This window comes from Mastomys coucha, unplaced genomic scaffold (genome assembly GCF_008632895.1).
Source record: "Mastomys coucha isolate ucsf_1 unplaced genomic scaffold, UCSF_Mcou_1 pScaffold21, whole genome shotgun sequence".
In the NCBI taxonomy this organism is placed as follows: domain Eukaryota; kingdom Metazoa; phylum Chordata; class Mammalia; order Rodentia; family Muridae; genus Mastomys; species Mastomys coucha.
The window spans coordinates 114,518,064-114,537,705 of NW_022196904.1; the positions used below are offsets into that span (position 1 = coordinate 114,518,064).

At 45.1% G+C, this 19,642-nt stretch overlaps 1 long non-coding RNA gene across 1 annotated transcript in view; it reads left to right on the plus strand.

Annotated features, from left to right (window-relative positions):
* Positions 1 to 9,664: 9,664 nt before the first annotated feature.
* Positions 9,665 to 19,642, plus strand: part of LOC116102934 — a 30,509-nt gene continuing 20,531 nt past the window's right edge. Inside the window, exon 1 of the long non-coding RNA XR_004123331.1 lies at positions 9,665 to 10,002. This is a non-coding gene — a long non-coding RNA (uncharacterized LOC116102934). The remainder of the gene's footprint in view (positions 10,003 to 19,642) is intronic.

Sequence of the window (19,642 nt, forward strand, 5' to 3'; positions counted from 1 at the left end):
ATTTTCACAATCTTAATCCTACTAGTCCATGAACAGAGATTATCTTTCCATCTTCTGGTGTCTTCATTGTCCTTTCTTCAGTGTCTTAAAGTTTTTGTTGTGCATTTTTCATTTCCTTGATACCTCCTATCTTTATTTGGGCTTCTATTTGCTGTGATAAAACACCATGACCAAAAGCAACTTGGGGAGGAAAGCGTTTATTTAGCTTTCATTTCCACATCATAGTTCATCATTGAAGGAAGTCAGGACAGGAACTCAAATGCTCGTGGAGTCAGGAGCAGATGCAGAGGCCATGGACGGGTGTTGCTTACTAGCTTGCTCCCATGGCTTGTTCTGCCTGTTTTCTTGTAGACTCTAGGATCACTAGCCCTGGGATGGAACCACCCACAATGGGCTGGGCCCTCCCACATCAATCACTAATTAAGAAAATACCTTACAGCTGAATCTTACAGACACATTTTCTCAATTGAGGTTCTCTCCTCTCAGATGACTCTAGCTTGTGTCAAGTTGACATAAAACTAACCAAGATGCTTCCCATTTCTTATTGGCCAGAACTGAGCTGCTTCAGCAGTTCATGCTGTAGACGAGCCAGGAAAGTGACAGTTGATTTTAGGAATTCAATCAATTAAATTAAGAAATACACCACATGTGGACAGATGTGCTGTGTGTGTGTTGAGAAATTGTTTAAGTCTGAGTGTCTGAGTCTCCATGGGCTCGTAGGAGAAGACCTCTCTCAGTGTGTGTGGGCAGCATCCAGTATCCTGGGGGCTAATGGGCCTCCACACTCTGTCTCCCTGACCTCGGATGGTGTGCGCAGCATCCATCAGGCCTTCAGAACAGGACAGAATATTCTCAAGAGGGAGACTTGCAGACATGGGCTGAGCCAATGTGTCAGCAGCCTTCACACCACTGTGATCAAATACCTAGTCAGACATGGTAGAAGGGACGATTTGTCTGGTTTGCAGATTCAGGCTTTTCTGCCCATGGTCTCTGAGCTGTGGCAAGACAGCATCACTCTGAGAAACATACACAACATAGCATTGCTCCCCTTATGGAAGTGACAGAGAGACAGAGAGGAGGGTCCAGGAACAAGACATGCCTTTCAAACGGACACCCAAGGGCCCTTCCTCCAGCCAGATCAGTTAGGAACTGATCAATGGGTCAACAATCCATTGATTGTGTCAAGATCCACTTACTGAATTTTTAAATTACTATAAACTTTTAAATTAAAATATGATCTCATCAGTTCCCTCCTTCCATTTCCTGTAATACCTATGTCCCCTCCCTCTAACTCTTCACTCCCTCTCAAACTGGTAGAGCCTCTTTTCCTTTTATTATGACTGTTACATGTATACATGCATATATATATATATGTATATACATACATATATATATATATATATATATATATATATATACACACACACACACATACACACACACAACTTGCTTGGCCCGTTCAGTGTACCTTGTGTACATGATTTCAGGGCTGACCGCTTGGTATTGGATAACCAATCAGGTGACTCATCCACGGAAGAGGGTAATTCTCCCCCTTTCCCACTCAGTTGCCTCTAGTTCTTTGTTTAGGAGTGGGACCCCATGAGACTGTCCCTTGCCGTGTGAGCATGTTGTTTTATTTAGGGCTTCCATTCCTGTGAAGTGACACCAAGACCAAGGCAAGTTTTATAAAGGACAACATTTAATTGGGGCTGGCTTACAGTTTCAGAGGTTCAATCCATTGCCATCAAGGCTGGAGCACGGCAGCATCCAGGCAGGCAAAGTGCTAGAGGAAGGAGCTTAAGAGTTCTCCATCTTGTTCCAAAGCCAAATAGGAGAAGACTAGCATCCTCAGGCAGCTAGGAGGAAGCACGCAAAGCCCACCCCCACAGTGACACACTTCTCCAACAAGGCCACACCTACTCCAACAAGGCCACACCTTCTAATAGTGCCACCAGCTGGGCCAAGCATAATCAAACCACCACACACATGCCTCTAAGGGATCCACTCTCAGAAGCCCATCAGAGGACAGGCAAACCCTTAATGTAAGCCTTGGGAGATGCCTGAGATTCCAAACACAGTACCAGTCAGTCAGCAAGCTGAGGTCTCCAGCCTGCAGAGGGCTGCTGCATGAAATGTCCTATCTGTCGTCATCATAGGAGCCAGCCTTGCAGCAATCCACACTCACCGTTTCTAGACAGGCATAGATGCACTATTGGTGCCGCCTCTCTGGGGAACCCTAATGAACAGAGCCAGAACCCACTAGGAACGGTGAACTACCAGGCCGAGTCACTCTCTGCACAGGCATCAAATAGCAAAGGAGAAGCGGGGGGTGGGGTGGGGGGGGGAGGTGGTATTGTCAGGATCCATAAAAAGTATGTCTCAAGCAATGGAAAGTGGCTGGGAGATGTCACTTCAGTCCTGGTGACACAGGTGGGAAAGCCTGGCTGGGACAGAGCAGCAGAAAGGGAAACAGGACACTTGAAAGTGAAAATGAAGGCGGTGTGAAGGAGACAGGCCACACAGGTCATGGTGGTCACCAGAGAACAGGAAGAGAGAGAAGGCCAAGGTGACAAACCACATGGGCTTGCTACATTGGATACTGCCACCAGTCAGGAGGCTGAGCACACAGGAGAAGTGAACCTGGGCACAGATAGTGACCGTGGCCAAGAGACAGCTGAAGGGAAATGTCCACAAGGCTGGGGTCATAAAACTCCGGAATACGGGAACAAGGCAAAGCTAAAGCTAGAGTCAAATGCCCTCACAGAGCACTCCTCAGGTCCTTAAAATGCATTTTAACACCACTTAGTCCATCGGTGGAATCACAAAACATCTGGGCTGGCTACCTTATAAAGAAAATTGGGGTGTTCGTGCTTTGGAGGCTGCAAGCCCAGAGCAAGAGAGCTCTATCAGCTCAGCATCTGATGAGAGTCCTCTCTGACACACCACCATGTGGTGGGTGGCCACACGTGGGAACATGTGCAGGAGAGGGGAAGTCATGTGGCAAGATAGGAATCTAGAGCGACACAGAGGCCAGGCTCCCCACTTCCATCTCCCCTTCTCCTCGTCCCCCCTCCTCTCCCCACCTCTCTTTCAGTTAAGGCTTTAAGCGGGCTACACAAGCACTCTACCACTGAAATACATTTCCAGCCCTTACACTTTTTGCAAATCATTTATTGTAAAGATTTGTTTTTTTATGTGTGTGAGTGTGTGTCTCTGTGTGTGTCTCTGTCTCTGTGTGTGTGAAAGAGAGAGAGAGAGAGAGAGAGAGAGAGAGAGAAAGAGAGAGAGAGAGAGAGAGAGAGAGAGAGAAGTACCAGGGAAAGACAGAACATAGTACTGGATCCCTGAAGCTGGAGTTCCAGGAGGTTGGTTCTGGGCCACCTGATATGGGTGCTGTGAACCAAACTGGGGTCCTCTGTGAGAGCAGCAGCCTATGGAGCCATCCCTCCAGCACCCCCATCTCTAAAATAAATTGTTCTTGTAGCCAGAGAATTGCAAAAGAGCTAATGACCTAAAGCCCTCTTAAGGGCCTTCCATCTCTCACATCACCCCACTAGGAACCAGATTTCCAACATGAGAAGCTTTGGGGGGAACACCGTGTCCATGGTTGCCCACACAAATGAGGATGGCTGATAGGAGGTGGAGACGGCTACAGACAGGAGCTCACTGGATGTGATTTGACTCCATCTCTTTTCTCTTCCTTTGTACTAAAAAAAAATATTACATTGTGTGTGTGTGTGTGTGTGTGTGTGTGTGTTTGCGCGCACGCACGCGTGCTCGCAGATATGTATCTAAGAACAACTTGCAATCAATCAGATGGATCAAACTTAGGTCATCTGGCTTGGCAACAGGAGCCTTTTACCCACTTTAACACCTCCACAGCCCTGTATCTTTTTTTTTTTTTTTTTTTAAGATTTAGTTATTTATTTATGTATAAAAGCACATTGTTGCTGTCTTCAGACACACCAGAAGAGGGCATTGGAACCCATTTCAGATGGTTGTGAGCCACCATGTGGTTGCTGGGAATTGAACTCAAGACATCTGAGAGAGCAGTCAGTGCTCTTAACCATTGAGCCATCTCTCCAGTCCCAGCCCAGCCCTGTATTTTATGTGTGTATGTGTGCTACACCCCAGTCCTGTGCCTTACTCTTACATCTGTCTGCTCTTTCCTGAGTGGTGTGCCTGGAAGCAGAGGACACTCTCTGAAGGGTCTTGGCTCTTAACTGTCTTTTAACAGTGACTACCTGTAAATGTCCACAGTAACACATTCACTAGAACCAGAATACCCAACTTAAAAGTCACCTTCATAATGAAGACATTTCAGACCTGATCTGGCAAAGTCTTATAGAGTAAGAGGTCTTAGGTTGGGGGTGAAACCTTCAGCATGTGGCCTTTACCCTTAGCTCTGTCCTCATGGTTACAGGATAGAGGCCATAGCTCCAAGCTTCCTTCCTCTGTCCATGACAGTATCTAAAGTCTCTCTCCTTCTCCCTTGCCTTCCTCCCTTTTTCCCCTTTAATTGTAGAGGAAATCCTTTGCAGATACTTTCAACATACTCCTAGTAAAGTTCTGTTGCCTCAGGTTGAACTATAAACCCATGTCCTAGCTGCAAGAGAGGATGGGGTGAACCTCTGGCATGCTTGGTTGCTGTGGTAGAAGAATGGAGCTGGAATGACTGTTTGATAGGTGATCAACTATCTTAGTTAGGGTTTTACTGCTGTGAACACACACCACAACCAAGGCAACTCTTATAAGGACAACATGTCATTGGGGCTGACTTACAGGTTCAGAGGTTCAGTCCATTATCATCAAGGAGGGAACATGGCAGCATCCAGGCAGGCATGATATAGGAGGAGCTGAGAGTTCTACATCTTCATCTAAAGGCCACTAAGAGGACTGGCTTCCAGGAAGCTAGGATGAAGGGTCTTAAAGCCCACGCCCAGAGTGACACACTTCTTCCAACAAGGCCACTCCTTCAAATAGTGCCACTCCTTGGCCAAATATATTCAAACCACCACATGCACCATCACAATAATCAGCATGAAAGCCACTGCTACTGTCAGCCATTGCCGCACCATTTTGTAGAAGCTCCTCCATGTTGCTTAAACAATGCCAATCTTAGACATGTATGTAATGTGTTTTTTTCTAGATTGTTGCCTGCTCCCCTCTATCTATCCAGTGACAGCCAGCAGAGAGAGGTGTTTATCATTTGCCTGATATTCTTTAAACTCATTGCTCACCTTATCTCTCTAGCTACCCCTAAGCTATTACCAACTGTAGGCCAAATAAGGAAATCTGTCAGCCCTCTCCCTCTTCTGCCTTTTAACTATTTCTGTATGTGAACAGACATACATTCCTGTATGTGAATGTCCTCCAAGGGGACATTCTTTACAAAACAAGACTTGCCTTGTCATAAGACACTTGTCACCTTGAGTCTTCCTTGATGGCCTGGCAGTTACTACACTTTGGACACAGTGCTGTATAATCAACAGGCCATGGCTTGGTTCAGGCCAGCAATGCTGAGTCAACATAAGATCCATGTTACTGGGTCTCGGGAAATGGCACAGTGGCTAAATGCACATACTGCTCGTCCCAAGTACCCTGCACTGAGGTTGAGCTGCTCACAATAACCAGACTCCAGCTGAGGGTTTCACTCCTCACATGAACCCCCACACTCTATATGCATAATTAAAAATAAAATCTTTTTTTCAAAGTCAGTGCTATCTCTCCCTTGTATGCATAACAGTACAAATTATGTGTCCCTTTATTAGCAGGAAAACAGGCTTAGAGAACCACTGAAACTTCCTGGCCCTGTTAGAAAGCCCAGACTCAGTGTTTGGATGCTAGGATTAGTGAGACCATCCATGACCTCAAAAAGCCACAGTTCAGAAGAAGGCCCCAAAGGGAAAATAAATTCTTATAAACAGTGAGCTAAGATAATAAGCAAGAGTCAGGGTGTGGCTCCTCCTACAAGCCAGGTCAACAAGAGGGACGGGATACTGACAAGTGCTCAGAAGAGCCCAATGGAAACAGGGGCACTGGCTTTGGGGAGCTCCCACCAAACAAAGAACCAAAGAATCAGAAGACTGTCCCCATCCCCTGTCCCCAGACCCCTCACCCCCAACCTCTCAAACCCCTACCTCCCAACCACCAACCCCACAGTGGGCATGTCACACTGCCTAGATGGCCCTTCTCCCACCTCAGTGTAATCTGGAAGCAGAGACTGTGTTCAGCCAACCACCACAAAATGTTTGTCAGACTCTACAGCTTTAAGCCTTGGCACCAGACTTTATTTTATTTGGAACAATAAATTCTATGGTATTTCATACATTTTGAGAAAAGCCCCATCCACCAGGTTCCTGCAGGCCCAGCTCTGTGGAAATGAAGAAAAGAGAGCTGCTGCCTGTGCCTAGGAGGGAATCCAGGAATCCAGGGATCGATGTGAGAGAGGTCAGTCAGAGCTAGTTTCTCAGGGCTGAATAGGAATTCCCCAGGGGCTCAAGCAGAGGGAAAAGACATAGGTATGAAAGAATGGATTTTGTCTTGACCTTCAAACCCTGCAGCAGGGCAGTACAACTCTTAGGAAAGGCAGAGCAGCTCAAAGCTAGATTGTTTTGGCTTTCATGAAGCCTGGCTCTCCCCATCCCCTGGCTGCTGGCTTCCCAACCCCATCTCTCTTCCTCTCCCGAAACATTACTACTGCATTATAAGACAGCAGTGGACCCTGCAACTTCAACACACAGTAGGTGGGCCAGGAATAAGCTATCCAGACCCAACTGTGCAGAAAACCTGCCCTGCTCGCATTAGCACTTAAACCTGGGAAGTATTCCCTTACTGTGAGAGTCCTTCCCACTGGAGTCAAGAGTAGACTGGCCTGATCTAGGCCAGATGGTGCATTGATGTGTCAGGCTTCCAGAGTGTGGCTGCTCTCTACCTACCTCCACCCAAATCCCTGGTACAGAATTTAGGTTCTTTCCTGAGACTCTCCTCTCCCAGGAGTCTGGCTTCCCTGGGGACAGGGGCAGCCTTTTCCTCTAAGAAGAGTAGGAAGGAGACAAGTCCTACTCACTCTACTCAATGCCCCAGGACCTTCACCTACCAGTCTTGGGCCCAACACTGGAATTAGATTACCATCTCTACCTTCTGACCCTGGAACCACAGACACTCTGGCTACAGTCTGTTCTAATAAACTGAAAGTCATGGCTAAGATAAATTCAATATAGAGCACTGGGATGTCACATGCCTATAACCCCAGCCCTCAAAGGCGGGGGCAGGAGGATCACTGTGATGATAATCATTATCAACTTAGCTTGCTTTAGGATCAACATGGCTGAGTCTGTTTTCACACAGCTTAACTGAGCAGAGATGACCCACCCTAAACGTGGACAGAACCTTCTCCATTGGGCTCCAATCTCAGGCTGGAAAAGGAGGAGCAAGCAAGCCGAGCACCAGCATTCACCTCGCTCTGCTTCCTGACTGCCCACAGGTGGTGAGCAGTCGTGTTTCTGCCGCCACGACTCTTCTGCCATGACGGACTGTGAGCACAGATAAACCTTTCCTTCTTCAAGTTGCTTCTGTCAAGTATTTTGTCACAGTGATGAGGAAAGCGAGTAACATAACAACCTCAAATCAAGGCGAGCTTGGGATTCATAGCAAGATCTATCTCAAAAAATAAAACAAGGGGTCAGGGGAAGGCTCAGGGGGTAATGCACACGGGCACCACACAGTATGAGGGCTTAAGGTTGAATGCCCAGAACCAGTGGTGGCAGCATCTATTATCCCAGGGTTCCTAGGGTGAGGTGGGAAGCTCTAAGGTAGCCTGGTATACACAGCATCAAACAACAAAAGAAAGATTCTGCTTCAAAGAAAACAGAAGGCAAAGACAGATGGCTGAGGTTGTTCTCTGACTATAACACACATGTATCTACATCCTATGCTTACACACACATAGAGATTTTTAAAAGTATCAACATATTGGGTGATATCTTAGTCTGGCCCTCATGACTAGACACTCAGCCTGCAGTGCTATGTGCGGTTCAGTATCCATCACAGCCAATGCAGAAGAGTTTACTGACCCCAAAGCATCTTCCCACGCCCTTTGCACTTGACCTTTCTTTCCACCCCTGGCAACCACGACTCTGTTTTCCATCCCTATACTCTCTCACATAAATAGAACCATATGTAGGTTTGCATTTGGAGCCTGGCTCCTTTCCTGATGCATAACTCTCAAAGCATCTGCAATCCATCATGGTGCTCTGTGTACCACAGACCTGTCTCATGGCTGAGCCCTTCCCTTGTACAGGCAGATCCACATGTTAACCCAAGAATAGCTAAGGGGAGGCCCAGCAGTTCTGTTTCTTGGCACTTGTGAATAAAGGCACCCACACATTTGAACACACTTTTAAATAAAATACAAACAGGAGATTTTATTACTCTAGGCGTAGGGGGCGTGTGCTTTACCAGATGTTTAACTGAGAAGCTAAACATTCTGTATTCCCACCAGTAACACATAGAAACTTTAAGTTATTACACTATTGTAAAAAAATTTGGATCACATTTATTGTAAATGTTTCTATGTATGTGTGTGAATGCCACATGTGTAGACATCAGAGGACAATTTGCTACTGTTGTTTGGAAGTATGTAATTTGCTTTTGTTTTTACAGGGGGTTACAATTAAGAGACTGCCTTGAGTCTCAGAAGAGATTTTGAGATTTGGACTTAAAAATAGTGTGGAGATTGTGAAAGACAAAGGGAACCTTTGAAGCTGGACTACAATTCTGGTCAAAATATTATCCCCAATTCTGATTCTTTAACTTGACCCCTATTGATTGAGGTATAAATTTACTTTAATTGATGATTGTGCCTACTTGAAGGACACGTTTTTTTCTGTTGAACAATTACCCTCCATTTAGATAAGAATACCTTATGTCTGTGCTTTTAGATGTATTTTATATGTGTGAACATATATAAACATACACATTTTAAGGATTTTTTTTTGCACTGTGACCTCTTTAAAAACAAATGAATAAGTGGGCTTTTCAAGATCTTAGGTTAGCCAGGCATATATTAAACAAACGAAAAACTAGTATCCACCTCTTAAAATACTCTGTCCTATCTTCTAATTAAACCACTGCCACCATTGTACCTTCAGTTGGGCCAGGCTAAAACGATCATACTTATTAAATGTTAACATTCTTTCACAAAAAGAGTAGATTAATGGACCATCCCAATTTTATATAGACAAAAAAGGGTGGTTCTATCTATATTCATACAGAGTAAAGACTTTTCAATGTGACTGCTTCTGGATCACCCACACTTCCATTGGTAAACACTTACCAAATCCTCTTTTTTTTTAACTTTGTGTTGGTTCTTTTTGAGTTTCACATCATGCACCCCAGTTCTGCTCATCTCCCCTTCCCCTCATGTCCACTCTTCACCCTTGTAACCTCCGCCCCCAAATAAAACACACCTGAAACAAACAAAGAACAAAGCTTAGAGAACATCTCATCATGGAAGCTGCAGTGTGTCACAGTGTGACTCACAGTATATCCCTCTGTCCACACCTCTTCACTTGCAAATGAGCATTGCAATGAGCTAGTGGTCTGGTTCAAGATCTCCGGCTTCTGGCTTTTATGACATCATCAATATTGGATCCTCATCAAGAGGAATCCTGATGTTGTTGCTCTGTATCATGGAGATTCTGCAGCCTTGGGACAGCAGGACTGGCCCTTTTGTGCATCCTGATCATTTGCAGATGATACAGATTTGGGGAGTGGACCTAATCAAAGCCCTGGATCTGGGCCTGCATGGTAGCTGAGCTGGTCAGATCACCAGCTCTCCCTTACCCACCACTAAGGAGAACTCTTTAGTACTGCTCTAGCTAAGCCACCCAAGTTCACCATCAGCAGGAAGCAGTGTCAGCTCTCCAACTCTCAAGTCCTCAGAGCCAACTCACCCACACCTATCATCTAGAACCAGCTCCTCTGTGCTGCCCAGTCAAGGTACAGGGGCCACTCTCCCAAGTGCTACAGCCTATGAGGGGCTGGGCTAGCTCTCCTGCTCTTATACCCTTGGGGGTGGCTTGCCTGTGCTTTCAACATCAGGACCAGCTCCACTGTGTTGTCTAGGCAAGGTACAAGGCTCACTCTCCAGAGTTCTATAACCAGTGAGGGGGTAAGGCTAGCTCTTCTGCTCTCATGACTCCAGGGTCACTCTCCTGGCTATTGCATGTGGCAAAAGGGGTGATGGGGAGGGCATCACCTTGAACCCATGCCACCTCACACCAGATAGTGGCAGGGCCAGCTCTTGCCCTGGGGGAGGGCGGGCTCACTGCACCCCATCTACCAGTGTCAGCTCTACTTTGCTGTCCAGATGAGGTGCAGGGCCCACTCACCTGCTCTCATGACCCCAGGGCCAGTTCTCCTGACTGATGGCTGAAGGTGGTAAGGTATATAAGAGGGGGGCATCTCCCCCACACCTGCACCACCTCAGGTAGATGAGTGGAGTGTGGTGGGGCCAGCTCTCCTGTGCTCTCTCACCCTGGGGGCTGGCTCACCTGTGCTACCCAGACAAGGTACAGGGCCCACTCTTCCTAGTGCTAGAGCTGGTAATGGACAGGGCCACCTCGACTGCCCATGAGTCAATTCTCCTAACTGCTTCAGGTGGCGAAGAATGAGAAGAAGGAGGGCCTGTACACACACACACACACACACACACACACACACACACACACACACACACACCGTTCCTCATGGCGGAGGATTGTCAAGGCCAACTCTCACATGTTCTTGACCATGGAACCAGTTCACCTGCACCCCATCCCCAGCAGGGCCAGCTCTTCTGTGCTGCCCAGATAAAGTGCAGGGCCCATTCGCCTGAGTGCTGTAGTTGGGGAGCAGCAGGACCAGCCCACCAGCTCTCATAACCTCAGGGCCAGTTCACCCAAGTGTACCAATTCTTTGTAAGTAAACCCAATAAACTCCCTGGTTCTCCAGGGGGAACTTTGATGAAATTAAACTCTGGTTTGTCCTTGGGACCTTATGAGGAAGGGAATAGATATTGCTTAGTCTCCCTGCCCCTAGGTGGGAAATTCTCACAACAGATAGAACATTCATTTGTTAATTCTATTGGATCACATGGTGTTAAGAAATAAAAGGGGGCTGGAGAGATGGCTCAGCAGTTAAAAGCACTGACTGATCTTCCAAAGGTCCTGAGTTCAAATCCCAGCAACCACATGGTGGCTCAGGACCATCTGTAATGAAATCTGATGCCTTCTTCTGGTGTATCTGAAGACAGCTACAGTGTACTTACATATAATAAATAAATAAATCTTTGGGACAGAAAATGTAAAAGAATGTAAAGATGAAAACTATATTAAGAAGGAAAGATTTATACATACCATGCTGGAAAAGTTTTATACCAACTTGACACAGGCTAAAGTCATCTGGAACTTCAATTAAGAAAATGCCTCCTTGGGCTGAAGAGATGGCTCAGCTGTTAAAGGCTAGGCTCACAACCAAAAATATAAGAAAATGCCTCCATAAGGTCAGGTTGTAAGCAAGCCTATAAGGTATTTCCTTAATTAGTAATTGATGGGGAAGGGCATAGTTCATTGTGGATAGTGCTTTCCCTAGGCTGGTGGTCTTGGATCCTCTAAGAAAGCAGGCCAAGCAAGCCATGAGGAGCAAGCCAGTAAGCAGCATCCTCCATGCATCAGCTCCTGCCTCCAGGTTTCTACCCTTTGTGAGTTCCTGTCTTGGCTTCCTTCAGTGGTGGACTCCAATGCAGAGTGTACGCCAAATAAACCTTTTCCTCCCCAACTTGCTCTTTGGTCATGGTGCTTCGTCAAAGCAATAGAAACCCTAACTAAATCACATACAAAGATTAAGATGGCTGCATGTTTCCAGAATGGGGAAGAAAACAAAAAGATGTGTAGGTTATGAAGTTCTGAGTAGGTTAATTAAGATAGAGGATGAGCTTAGATATGACATATGTGGTATCAAAGTATCTAAGGTCAAAAATAAAAAAAAATATTACAACTAGCTAAAATGTATGTTTAATCAATGTTACTTAAAAGTATCTGATTTAAAATATTATACAATAGTTAAAAGTACAGACTGATATAAAGGACATTCTGGATGCCCAATAACTGTATTTGGAGGCTGTCTTAGTTACTATTCTATTGCTGTGAAGAGACATTATGATCAAGGCAACTATTATAAAAGAAAGCATTTAATTGGGGGTTGTTTACAGCTTTTGAGGTTAGTTCATTATCATCAAGAAGGAAAGAGGGCAGGCGTGGCACTGGGGCTATAGTTGAAAGCTTGCATCCTGATCTGTAGGCACTAGGCAGAGAGAGATACATGAGCCTGACATGGGCTTTTACACCGCAAAGCCCACCCCCAGTGACACACCTCCTCCAACAAGACCACACCTCCTAATTTTTTCCAAATAGTTCCAGTAACTGAGGACCAAGCATTCAATCTTATGAGCCTATGGCAGCCATTCTCATTCAAAGCACACAGTATGCTAATGTAGTCAGAGGAATGAAAAGAGAGAATATTTTCTCCCTTACCTCTCAAGGTCAGCTAGGTCCCAGGGGACTGTGGAGCATCTCTTCAAATGTTCTAAACCATTTGGAGTCATCTGCTCTCTTCTTCAAGGAGATCTCATCTGGTACATTTTAACCAGTGTCAAGTCTACAAGGGGAAGGGGCAACACAGAGGAGACGTTAGAAATTTTGTCCACACTCCCAAGTAAAACAGTGGTCAAACCTTTGGCTCTCCTCTTAAAGACAACTAGTTGTTTTTTTTTAAAAAAAAAAAAAAAGACTTGAGGAGTTCCTACCACATCCAAGAGATCCTTCAGGACTAGATCATCAACTGTCTTTAACAAAAAGAAAAGAAAAAGATTGATTTTGGCTACGTAGGTGGTCTTAAACATCCAGCAGGAAATATAAATAAGATGAAAATGATCAATATGTTTCTTTGACAGTTGAATAAACTTCAGTCTTGAGACATTATACTTAGCCATATGAAGTGTTATTTGAATAATCGTTTCTCACTAATGATTTGGGTTTTTTTCTGATACACACATCACACACACATACATACACACACACACACACGTCTTATGTTCTGGATCTTAGCTATCTCAAGTTTTATGGTCCCTTAGATGGACCCTCTGAGTCACTTGTAACCACTGCCCTTTCTACGTCACCCCTACTAGCAGTTTTAAACAGTTGAGAGAGAACTGTACCCCCAAGTTCCTAACAGCAGTTCAGGTGACCTCTGAAATGAACTAATAAGTCATCCCACTTGTCCCTCTTCTTACCACTCTGGTTAATTTTTTTTTTCAGGACTTACAACTGAAAAGGCTGGGTGGAGGGCTTCTTGGTCTCCATTAGCCTCTCTGTCTAGCCAGCTCTCAGAAAACCCTAGAGAAATTTTAGAACAACTTAACATCCTTCAGGACCAAAGAACTCCATTCTTTGGCAGCTACAGTACTCCAAATTAAATAGGGCAGGCACCCTCCTCCCCAAATCTCAGGGTCAGAATGACCTAAAAGCCTCAGGATGAGATATCATCTGCAGGCAGCTAGGAGCGGGAAAGCTCCTGATAAGGTTGGCTTAGCAACATCAGTGTTTACAACGTGGAGGCTACAGAGGGACAGATGTTCCCATGGAGTATTCTACCCCCAGTTCCCTTTTCTGCCCTATAGCTGGCTCCCACTCCCCACCCCTGACCCCACGCCTATGCAGTCTTCCTGTCTGAGGAGAGACTGCTGACCTGAGTGGTTCTAAGAAAGGACAGACTGCTTCTGTAGAGGTTGGTCTCTCTGTCTTGTATTTTCACATCACCTCAATCAATCCCACTCTACAATCTTTAATAAGCATACAGGCCAGGTCCCAGAGAAACCAGGGACTTGGCTGAGGTGCCTATTGACTTACTGAAGCCAACGCTGACACCAGATCCCTCTCAGCACCACCTGTTACAGAGTCTAGCCAACACTTCTCACTCCACCCCCTATCCTAAACCTCTCCAGGCCCAAGCTTCACTTCCTATCCTCCCACCCCCACCTCTATCCCCAACCCCAAGCCCCAGTTTCTGATTTCTATGTAACCCAGTTATTTTGTCTATGGTTATATAGGTTATATCTTGGTTCTCTTTCTCCTCCTGGTTTTTTGATTTGGTTTGGTTTGATCCCCCTTTCCTCTTTCTTTCTTGTTCCCCACCTCCACCTCCCCTCCCTGGGTCCAGTATTTACTTCTGGCTATGTTCAGTCTAGACTCTTCCAGATGCCTCTGGCTACACTCTCTCTCATATTTACAATAAAACCTTTCTCATCAAAATGAATCATGCCCTTGTTTTCATCCTATATATGTGTATTACAGCATAAATAAAAAAAATTCTAATTTTTAACTGTGTTTTTGTTATGTTTTTAGTTTCAGTTTTTTGAGACAGGGTTTCTCTATGTAGTCCTGGATATCCTGGAACTCGTGTAGACCAGGCTGTCCTCAAACTCAGAGATCTACCTGCCTCTGCCTCTGAGCCTGGGATCAAAGGTGTATGCCACCACTGCCCAGCTTAATAGTTTTATATTGTCTATTTTGAAGAAATCATATGAATTTTATGTTACTCACTATTTAGATGAAATAAAAATGTATATAAGTACATATATTTAGAATCTATTTTACAAGACAACCCTTATCATTATGTTTTATAACTCAATAAAATCTTATGACTCTAATAAATGTTTTATATAAACAATTAGCATTTTAAGGTTTATGAAACATTTAATATACCCAAATATATCATTTTAATGGATTTTAAGATGTTTAGAGAACCCAAATTATAAAGTAGTATGTATTTATCAGGCCTTGATATATGATCACAATATTTAAATTTGTGTATCTGCACATGTATTTTAATTGGGTAAGGCAAGAAAAAAATTCTTAGTACATAACAAAAATTAATTTTAAAAAAGAGAAAACGGAAATGGCCATAGCTTATTAAAACAAACAAACAAACCAGTTTGTATCTTTTTCACATAAATAATATAACAGCCAAAACCAATTGTAAATCATTGTCATAGTCATACATAACACAATTGAGAAGATTAGGAGCACCCAGTTTAGGAAAAAGTAGTACAAAGTTTATTTCTTTAAGATGTGAGAAAGACTGGGTGGTAGTGGCAGCACGTGGGAGGCAGAGGCAGAGGCAGGCAAATCTCTGTGAGTTCGAGGCTAGCCTGGTCTACAGATCGAGTTCCAGGACATCCAGGGCTACACAGAGAAACCCTGTCTGAAACTCCACCCCCCAAAATGTGAGAAAGGCTTAGTAACACAAAAGATCAAAAAGTGAGGTATGTCTTACAGACTTATATGATACAAAACACCCAAATAGTTGGTTTTTAGGAGGTAAGGAATTGGCTGAGGAGGTAGAGATGTTATCAAACTTTTAAGTCACAATTTGTGTCCTAAATCAGGTTGGGCTAAAAGAGCCAAATTAAAGGTAGAAAGTAGAAAAGGGCAATTTATTTAGTGTGGCCCCTTTAGGGAGAGGGACAAAGAGGCCCAGGAAACTGGTTCTGAAGTGAGGTCAAAGTTCAAATAATGTCCAAGGATATACAAATTTAAGCAATCCCTGCCACACCAGTTAGGTCTCAAATCTGAGACAAATGGCTAACTGAGGTGTCCACTAACATATCAAAACACACTGGCCTCTGAGTTCTCCTAGCCTTTCTCAGTTTCTACCTGTTACAGGGCCCTCCAGCCTGTCATACCTGGCCCCTACCCTTAAGTCTCAAGCCCAGGTATTGCCTGGGCTACCCTTTCCCCATCTCCTCTGGCCCCTATGTAACTTAGCCATTTTGGCAATGCCAGTCTATTGGTCCAGGCTACACATCTTGGTCAGTGACTTCTCTCTTCTTCTTCCCCTCTGCCCCTATCTCCCCTCACATGGCCCAGCTCAGGGTCATGTTCACTCTGGACTCTAACAGACATCCCTGCCTCTGGCTGTCTGCCCTTCCTTTTTCCATTCAGCCCCCACCATTGGCCTATCAGTATCTGGTGTTCAGTATCAACTTGTAAGGTGGTTGACAAGTTGTTGAACTGTGTGAGACCTCTTTCAGGGAGACAAGGTTCCCTCTGTCTGGTGCCTATTTCTTCTCTCAGCAGGAGACTCTTGAGAAAGTCTCATAATTGGGGGGTCCAATATATCAATTGTCTGATAGTCTGATTGAGAGACACAAGAGTCTCTTTAGAATATCTTTATTTCTGCCAGACCAGTTATATAGAAAAGCCATATGTTAGTGTGCGTGATCCAGGGTGTAGGAAATGTTGATTTCTGATGTCAGTGGCACTCAAACATTTAGTAGGTTTCTGGTTTAAAAAGCAGAGGCAAAGGGAAATAGAACCCATGTTTAATGGGATGGGTTAGCTAAATGACAGACAGGGAAACTCACCAAGGTGCTTGAAGATGGATCTCAGGATAAATCCCCAGGAACCTTGGGGGCGGGGCGAGGGGCACATAGATGTAGCTGCTTTTGGTAATCTTCAACAGTTAGGACAATTCCCCTAAGCTTTGGGAACTAAACTGAGCATTAAGGCTAGAGGGGATTTTAGGACTGGTTTGTGTAACACAGAACTTTAAAAAGTATAAAAAGCTGATCAAGAAAAACAATAAGATGGGTAGGAGATGAGAAAGTGAGACAGAGGAAGAGCAGATCAGGAGCTATTTCAGAATGTATCTTTAGGGTTTTATTATTGTTGTTCCTTATCTTGTTCTTTTATTATTTTAAACTTTTTATTGATTCTTTGTGAATTTCCCATCATGCATCCTGACCCCACTCATCTCCCAGTCCCTTTGTATCCCCACCCTCTGCCCTTGCAACCTCCCACCCCCACCCCCACCCTCACCAAGGGGAAAAAAAAATCTCATTGTGGAAGCTGTAGTGTGTCACAGTGTGTCCCACAATATGCTCTTTTGTCCACACATTTTTACTTGCAAATGTTTATTGTAATAAGTCATTGGTCTGGTTCGAGGCATCTGGCTTCTGCTACATTATCAATACTGGATCCTCACAGGAATTCCTTTAGGATATGCTGTTGTTGCCCTGTGTCATGGAGATCCTGCAGCTTTGGATCTGCCTCTTCTAACTCTCTGGCTTTCATGACCTTGAGGCCAACCCTCTGGCCTGCCCTGGGTGGTAAAGGATAGGGGAGGGCATTACTTCCTTGCTCATGCTACTGTATGGCAGAGAAATGTTAGGGTCAGCTCTTCTACACTTATGCCCTCAGGGCTGGCTCACCTACTCCCACGCTATCAGGGCCAGTTCTACTGTGCTGCCCAGATGAGGTGCAGGGCCCACTCTCCCAAGTGCTGCAGCTGGTAAAGGGCAGGGGCAGGTCTCCTGATCTCACGACCTTGAGGCCAGACCTCCTGCCTGCTGTGGGTGGTGAGGTGTGAGTGGTGAGAGAGGACACCTTTCCCTTACACACACTACCACAGGCAGAAGAGGGGCAGGGCCAGCTTTCTTGTGCTCGCCACACCCTTCTACCATGCTGCCAGGTGAGGGCTGTGGCCAGCACAGTGCCTCAGGGGGCAGTCCAGATCAGGGACATCTGCATGGCCTTTGGTGGTAACCGGGGCCTGGGACGTCAATACAGAGCCAGGCTTCAGTAGGACCACAGACTCAGACCTGGTCCCTGGCAGCAGCATGGTCCTAGATGTCACTCACTATGGCCTCAAGTCACTAAGAGCAGCATGTCGTCCAGTGGCAGCATAGCCCATAGACATCCACATGGACTCCGGGGGCAGCCCAGATCACAGATGTCTGCATGGCCATAGACTTCAACACAGACCGCAGACATGGCCCTGGGCTGCACCCTGAGCTGGGATCTCAATGTGTCCTCAAGTGGTAGTGCAGGCTCGTCATAGCCACTTGCTCCTCACCACCTTTCTTCAGAGTGTATGACGAATCCATCAGCTTCGCTTCCTCTTCCATCTCTCCACTGAGTACTTTGTCATTCCCATCCCTCCATCACACATTTGTCAATTATAGTGGCTGCTCCAGTGAGCACTTGGGTGTATTTCTTCTGGCTACCCCTGGGCCAACCTGGGGGAGGGCGGGTCTTGAGTGTCTTCTGGAAAACCCAGCCTGCTGTCCCCTATTTTTAGTTTTGATATAAATCCTAAACAACCTTTTAAACTATTTTTTAATCTTAGCATCTAATCTAACTTGCATGTGATTTTTAAAAAGCTCTTCAAACATCACCAATTACCAATCTATCAGTTTTTATAAATCATTTTACATTTTAATTAAAGCAGGCTGCCTATCTGTAATTTAAAAAAATTACAGAAGAAAAGAAGAAAATTAAAAAGAAAAAGAAAAGAAAAAAAGAAAAGAAAAATTATTGCCTAGAACTTTGTTAAGCCCACAAGATAAACCTGCTTGGAGGTAGTTAGGGTTCAGGTTATCATAGATATGCCCACTTTTTCAAATACTGGCAAGTTAGTAATCATCACACAAAGAGCCAACCAGAATATCAGATGGCAGCTTATCACCAAACATTCTTTCCTTCTTGGAGAACTTGGTGTGTGTGTGTGTGTGTGTGTGTGTGTGTGTGTGTATGTGTGTGTGTGTGCGTGTCTGTGTGTATGTGTGTGTATGTGTGTGTGTGTGTGTATGTGTGTGTGTGTGTATGTGTGTGTGTGTGTGCGTGTCTGTGTGTATGTGTGTGTATGTGTGTGTGTGTGTGTGTGTGTGTGTGTGTGTGTGTGTGTGTGTGTGTGTGTGTCTGTGTGTGTGTGTGTATGTGTGTGTGTGTATGTGTGTGTGTGTATGTGTGTGTGTGTGTGTGTGTCTGTATGTGTGTGTGTGTCTGTGTGTGTGTGTTTGTATGTGTGTGTGTGTGTGTGTGTGTGCGCGTGTTGGCTTACAGACAATTTGCTAGGCTCCACCCAACAATGACCTAGCAACAGCTTACAGTCATCACCTGCTGCCAGGTGCCAGCCAGGTGTGGCAGCCTATAAAGATGGCCTGCTACCCCACCCTCTCTCTCTCCATCTTCTCTTTCTCTCTTTCTATTCCCATGTGTTCCCAGTAGGCTTTATTTCCTCTCTTCCTCCTGTCCTCTCATTCTCTCTTTCTGTCCTTCTCTCTCCCCCTTTCTCTGCCCTCATAGCTCTGTTCCCTGCTTTCTCAGGTCCCCGTTCCCTCCCCCACCATAATAAATCTTCTTTATACTAGGCCTGTCCTGTGGCGTGATTCCTCAGGGGACACCTCGGCATGGGTCCACCAGGTATCCCATTGCGGCTGCCTCAATTATAATGTGTTTTAAAACAACAATGCATACATGCATTCACACGCATGTGTATGCCACAGCATATGTGTGACAATCAGGACTTGGTTCAATTCTTTTCACTACATAGTGTCAGGGGATGGGACTCAGGTCATCAGAGTTGGTGGCAAGCAACTTTACTTACTGAGCCCTTAGCCCATTTTCTGCTGCCATGTTGTTAGAATCATCAGACAAGTTTATTCTTTTGAGTACCGAGTTTATAGTAAATCACACTTCTCTCTCTCTCTCTCTCCCTCTCTCTCTCTCTCTCTCTTTCTCTCTCTCTCTCAAGTCTGTAG